Source organism: Haemaphysalis longicornis, unplaced genomic scaffold (genome assembly GCF_048455015.1).
Source record: "Haemaphysalis longicornis isolate Haplotype H1 unplaced genomic scaffold, Haemaphysalis longicornis Haplotype H1 scaffold_12, whole genome shotgun sequence".
In the NCBI taxonomy this organism is placed as follows: Eukaryota; Metazoa; Arthropoda; class Arachnida; order Ixodida; family Ixodidae; genus Haemaphysalis; species Haemaphysalis longicornis.
The window spans coordinates 17,559,599-17,566,578 of record NW_027526225.1 but is presented as its reverse complement, the minus strand read 5'-3'; the positions used below and the strand labels follow the sequence as shown (position 1 = coordinate 17,566,578).

Genomic DNA, 6,980 nt, shown 5'->3' with positions numbered 1-6,980 from the left:
GTCACTCAGTGGAGTTATAACGTACTAACAATCACAATTTTATTCCATTCTTATTGTTAGCGACCGTAAATATTGTGTACAAATGCAATAAACAGACCACATAGTTTCTCCTGCAGAAACAACGTTGGAGAACAAGGCAGATATCAAAAGAAAACAAAAGTTGGGGAGGTAGGGGCATGAAATCGGGCGCTAAATAAACAGACGCCAAATAATAATACGATTACTTACACTAGAACACTGCCAAATTTCATTTCTCAGTGTTATCTTACTATCTGCTGCTTTCTTTAACGTTCAAATCGAGCGCCAAAAGCTTCAGTTCGCGTTTTGTGTTTGTAAACTTTAAATATCTAAGCTTCTTTATTATAATACACACAATAAATAAGAAACCTAAAGATTATGTTATATTCAGTAAAAGAGGCAATTATTTATTGTTGTCGTTTTAATTTGTTTACGCAACTCCCTGCCAACGGCCGATTCCCTGAGTACGGCGCGCGGCGGCGTGGCCGGATTCCGGAACAGATACCCCGTGACCCGTCTTTCATCGATTGTTTACGTGTTTACTGTGGTGTGCGGTTAAACAAGCACAGTTATTATGATCAATTGGGCACCTCGTCGTCTTCGGTTATGTCTGTCGTGTTCGACTTCGCGATGAAGTATTTGAGAACAACTTTGCCACCTGAAGACGGCTAATTTCGTTGGCGCTTGCCTCTGAACGTCGCTCGCTCTTCTGCGTCGGCTCCTCTCGGTAAGCTGTCTCGTCACATTTGCCGCCTTTCTTGTCACTGGATGTCGTTTGTAGCTGTCATCGCCGCTTTAAGGATTCGTTAACAGGAGCACGCGTGTGTGAATTGTTTAACTGGACTGGCGAGGTTGAACCTAGAGGGCTCGTCTCTAGAAAGGCGATGTGCGAAAGATTGTGGTGCTTGCATTGAGCGCTAAACGCACTGGCGCTCAGTAACGCCGTGGCGCTCAGTAACACAGTAACGTTTCCCATTCCGCAGCACTATATTGAACAGCTTCAGAGTTCACCACTGCGAACCACGTCTTACGCGTAGTTTATCAGAACACGGGCGGCTACTCCTCTAAACTGTGCTGCGCAGCGTTTTCGGCTTCGTTGATCACCGCAGTCGTTTGTGCCGTGTTGGGAATTGCGAGGGAGAATCGTTTGCGAGCGAATGTGCGCGCCTCGCAAGCTTCGTTGCGTTTGCGGCGAGCCACCTCACCATGTGTACGGTGCCGCGGTACGCGGGCAGTGATTTTGGCTGAATGTTGTGTGCCCGAGACGTAACATTCGTGCACCTAATCATTTCCATTCTTGCATGTGTGGTAATCATGTGTCATCCCGTTTTAGACCTCTGGACGGTCTGAGCACATCACGTCCCTCCATTCAACCGGACAAGAGCCACAAGCATTGTCAACAGTGTTTGGCCTCCAGAACGTAAGTTTTCAAACACAGTTTTGGTAGCACAGTGGGCTATCATACTTGAATATTGTTCGATCACTTGTATGTACAAGTTCTCTCCCCCGTAACAATTATTGGTGTTTCATGCATAACCTAACATGTAGGCGCTCAATGGCAACCTTTATTGTTAATTTCGGAAAACTCAAAGTTTCACCCAAAATCATAATGTGGGCGTAGCAGTTAATCACCATGTATACGAACTTCCTGGTGTTAGTCATGTTTACGGTGAAGCCATATTTCTTAGGTGGTGACACAAAAATGTTATTACCTTTGTAGTTTAGTCTTCGATAAAGCCTTACCAGTTCTGTTTTCAGCTATTTTTTGGATGTTTATCATGTGAATTGACAGTCCTTGCAGTCCACTTTTTCAAATAGTTATGTAACTGCCTGTACCATTTAAACAGGCCTGATTGGGGTTCTGAAGGCTGCGATTTACGCACGCTAGTGCTGTACCGCCAATAAAGAAACATCCTTCCACAAAGAAAAAGATTTGAAAAGTGTAAAGTATCCGCAGCATTATTCTTAACTGGAACATGCTAATTGTTAGGCCTGGGGCTTTTCCTGAAAGCACTGTGGATGTTATGAGAGAGGAAAACCACTCAAACACATCTGCCAAGGCCGTTGCTGCTCCAAGATGCGTGCAAGCATTGAGTCTTCTGAGCAATACATTACACCCTTTTTTTTAAACAACCGACCTGCATGCTGAACGTACTCCTGATTGGGCGTTTGCCAGGCGCAAGGAATTTTTTTTCGGGGGGGGGGGGGGGGGGGGGGGAGAGCCGTGGTCGACCAAAAGATGGGACGGGGCAATATGTAGGCAAGGCATCTTGCGCGTTGTTTTGCAAACGATGCTTGAAATAACTGACTTTAACATGCGATTTGTGTATGCTCAACGCTAACTGTAAAGCCCATCTTAAAGGAGCCATGAAGAGAAAATGCAAGTTGGTTTTATTCGAAAGATTTCGTGTTTTATAGTGCCCCCAGCGCTTGTCTGGATACAAACGGTGCTTTATTCACTGAGAAATTAAACAATTTAGGTTAAAATTTTGATTTTCCCGCTCAATCGTGCGTTTTCGTGGTCCCAAATGACATCACAGGAACCGACAGCTCTGCAGCCTAGAGTACCTTCATTCACACATCCGCCGTACAGGGTAGAGACACGTATACGCTGGCGCCGCCATTTTCGGTTGCTCGCTCGCCGCCGAAGCAAGTCATTGTGTCAAAACCGCGCTAAAATTATCGCCGCAACGCGGTTTACTGAAGAAGTTTGAATCATATTGTCTGTTTCGCGTTGCTAGGTCTCGTGGGAAACGAAAAGAATAACGCGTTGAGCCTGTTGGCCCAATTGCGGCGGCACGGGACCGTTCAAAGGTTGTCTCCACCCTGTACAGCGGTGTTGGTTTGTTCCCGCGTTTTTTTTACGTTCTGTAACCTAGATGGCGCCACCATACCGTGGCAAGCGTTTGGTTTGTTTTTGCCGGCATTTAAATCTGGCTTGTTTTTGTTCTGGGAGAAAATATTCGTTCCCTGAAACAGTGCTCGCTCGACAAATGGGGTCACGTAAGACACCGTTGCTTGCGTCAATCGGCCAGTGTCGTCTGAGACAACCCCAAGCCCCGCAGTGCTGTGCAGCTAAACCAAGCATGCTGTGCGCAGTACGAACAGCAGAAGGCATCAGTACTTCTATGTTTACATGTGCTTTCGTAACTTCCACTGTTTGTCCCATCATTCTTATTGCTTTGTAAAGAATGTGCCCTAAATTTAAGCGCAAATCGCTCATTCGTCTAGTTTGTAAGCTCTACCTAATTGGCGTCTGCTTCTGCCAGCCTCCGCCAATCGCAGAGCTTAGCTCATGTGACATTATAGGTTCTGTTGCGGGAAATGAGCTGGTGGGTCGCATGACCATTCCCGTTTTTCCTAATTATGTAGCTTATTTGAGCGAAGTTTACGTTAAAAGTGGTGTCAGTATGATTCCAACGAGACAATCTTTTGAATGAACCAAACTTGTGTTTTCTCTTCATGGCTCCTTTAAGGAGCTTAGATGGTGATGATAATTAGGATCACCTAAATTCCCGTTCGCTGGTCTATGGGCAGACCACGGGCGAATCATTCGTCCGCAGAGCAGGTGGTTAGGCGGACCCGCGCTCGTGAGCGTGATCATGAGTGCGCTCGTGAGTGGCGCGCGGTCCCCGAAGTTCGTCGGGAGGAAGTGGAGGCCAAAACTGATTGTTTGCTATCAAGATTCTCGTGTTTTAGATTTTACTTTAGAAAAGGGACTATTAAGTTTTCTTGTCAGCTATGAAGTACAGTCGAGCACGATTTGAAGGTTATCGCGCCAGCATTGAGCGGCCAAGCGTGCCACGAGCCCACGGTTTCGTTTCGGAACCATGAAAATCGAGATTTCGCACTCTTCGCTCCCTTGTTGGCTGTTCCATGATACAACAATGGCCCGCACGGCTGACTTGCCACCCTTTGGGTTTCAAGCTGTACATTCGTTGTTATCAAGCACAGACTTGGACTTGGTTGCCCTTTATTACGCCGACGATAACGAAACTTGCATGGAATATTTGCTAAAGCTGGTGTTCTGTCTGCTTCGTTTGAAAGAGCAGCTTTCCCGCGACAACCATCGAATCGCAGTGGACTGTACATGCGGCGCATTCGTATATTATGGCGGTGAAGCTAGCAAACGTGCGTCTTCGTCCTTAAGTAATCGCCTTTTGTTATTTTTTGTGCTAGTAACGTGAGTAGTAAACTTGCGCTAAGCAGAACACCTTATTGCACTGCTGTTGAATGTTGAGCTTGTTGCACGTTTCTTAAATTTCATTATATTTCTATCTGTTAAATCGAAACAGACATGGCTTCAGTAAAATTCCGGTTAAGCAAATACAGAATGCTGATTCTAACCAAGAGGGAGGTCAAGGAAACAGTGGAATAGTGCCAAAAAAACAAAGCTCCGCAATAAGGAGAATTGTGTAGTTTTGTTGATGTGGAGGAAATACAACATGGGCAGAGCAATGCTTTTTATGCAGCAGAAATTATGGATCTGCAATAGTCAATGAAATGCGATGTCGGTAGAAAAATAAACATATCAAGGATTGATAGTTGACTGAACAAAATACAGCGACATGCTCTGTCATGTGATTATACTTTGTACCAGTGTAAAGACAAGGAATGACACGCTCCCGACCACATGTAAGCCTATATGAGGCTTTTCCTGCTGTTCTGCCATTCCCCGGCCGTGCTGTTCCGCCATTGAAACAGTGGGGCTGTTTTGATCGGCTCGCAGCAGGTTCCCGGCGCTTGTCGGTGTATCCGGCGCGAAATGCAGCCGGGCTGTATATATTGACAGGTACAGCATCTGGAGCGGGCGCAGGGATCAGACGTTGACATAGCCCTTGTTTTCAGCTTTATGTGTGCAAGAATGTCCTTAAAACTGCAGGTAACTTCAGGCGGTTTTTCAGGCTGCCTAAACCGCACCCAAGCCTTGGCATAAAACATTATGAAGAAGGGGGGGGGGAGCACCTGGACCCCCCCCCCCCGGCTACGCCCTTGGCGTGTGCTTATTCTTTCTTGCATCCACCACATTCGAGTCGTCACGTTGAATTGGGAATGCTGGAATCCAGCATGTGCTGGCAAGATACGGGAGCTTGAACACAACCCACTTGCCCGCAATGAGTTTTCAAAGATCTCCACCACCTGAAGGTACTGAAGTGAGATGTAAGCATTGCCTGAAAACCATTCCAGATAAGGGTACGAAATTATAGTTATGGGCCTTTCTCGCCCATTTACGTGTTTTGAACAAAAAAAGTGCCATTTAAAGGTAACACGTCGTGCCCTGCCGATTTCTGATGCCTGATTAAGTTTGTGGGCATAAATGTAGCAGCTTTCTCACATGTCTAACGTGTATGCGGACTTGTTAGGAGTGAAGTAGGTAAAAATTGAAAGGTTTGATTGTAGTGGTGTATAGATTACCTACATTGTTTTCATTCCTAGAAAAGAAAAATTGAGGTAACCTGCCAATTGTTCTGCATTGCTGCATTTTATTATGCTTGTATGATTCGTAGAACCTGCAGGAGTTCAGCTGCTTGTTAAAGGAAAAATGAACAATGGTACAAAAAGAAGAGCATCTACTAAATAAAAATCTTCACAATCGCAGGATGCCAACGGTCCACCTACCAACTTGCGTCCTCCATTGTTTCTGCTGGCTGGAGCGGCGCATGGAGCATTTTTCAGCTTCTCGAAGTTTGTGATCAAGCGGTGCCCCAAGTGAAGGATGCCGCAGACGGATCTGCTGTTTTAATGCCACAATTTCATGTGCTGAGCACTTACTCGTAAGGCATTTTAAATATTCATCATCCCAGAGGGTATGTTACCTTCGTCTTGGGTGGAATGTGGCTGCAATCAGGTTATTTGTGACAGAAACAAGTGAACCACGTGGGGAGAGTCATTGAGGCCTTGTTGATTGCGCATGCTTCTGAAAAAACGTTTTTATTCAGCTGAATACTTTCTAAATATTACAATTTGTGAACAAAATATGATAAAAGTCATGATTAGTTGTACTACAGTGCAGGAAAGAAATGCCAGCACATGTTTTAAGAGCCTCTTATATTTCAGGTCATTGGCTGGTGAGCAATAAAACAGAACTCAAAATTGTTTAAAGTGAAATCAAATATTTGTTGTCACCAGTGCATGACCCGTAGTAAAAGCTATCTGGTCTCCCAATTTCAAATGAGACAGGAAATGCCAAAAAAATAAGGAAATAAACAAGACAGCTTGCTACAATAAACCAATTCAAAGAATTGCTCAATGTCCATAAAGTGGTTGCTTGCTACAATAAACCAATTCAAAGAATTGCTCAATGTCTATAAAGTGGTGATTCAGGGGGGTTAGTTCCGTGTTGATGAAATACAAGCAGGCACTCGCCTGGTCAAAAACAAATAAACAAATAAAGACATTTTGGGGCCCCTACTGGTCCCTTGATCACAATGAAAGGGGGGTGAAAGGTCTCGATTATTTATAGGTTCGGTGGCGCAGAGTGCGCATGTGTATCTCGGGGAGATTACCCCGCGACCGGTTAATCGTGTTTTTAGTTGGTTGAATTTGCACTGATTCTAAAAGTAGTCGTGTCGACAGGCGCTTCTCTGACGCGATTATGCTTGCGGAATCCCAATTGATGACGTGGTCAGTAGCCAAGATATGATCCGCCAAGGCATTTCAGCTTACATTGCCCTTTTTGACATCGTTCTGGTGCTATTGAATTCTTCTTTTAAAAATTTCCAGTGAACTATGTAGGATGCATCGCTATCCTTGTATGGAATTTTGTAGGCAACTCCGGGGAATCTTGATTTTCTAAAGGGTCCTTCACGCGTACCAGCTTCTGCTTCAGCCTGTTCGTTGGCACGTGTGCAGTTTTAACGCCATATGTGCCAAACACCCTTGCAAGAGCTTCACTGATGCCTTGCGTGTAGGGGACGGCAGCGCGTTTTTGCCTGTCTTCTTCAGGAACCCTTTCGGAGGAG

General features: G+C 45.2%; 1 long non-coding RNA gene across 1 annotated transcript; it reads left to right on the top strand.

Moving 5' to 3' along the window:
* Positions 1 to 609: 609 nt before the first annotated feature.
* LOC144161879 (uncharacterized) lies at positions 610 to 6,366 on the top strand. Its single transcript, XR_013320513.1, has 3 exons — positions 610 to 745; positions 1,352 to 1,438; positions 5,618 to 6,366. It is a non-coding gene; the product is annotated as an uncharacterized LOC144161879 (long non-coding RNA).
* The last annotated feature ends 614 nt before the right edge of the window (positions 6,367 to 6,980 follow it).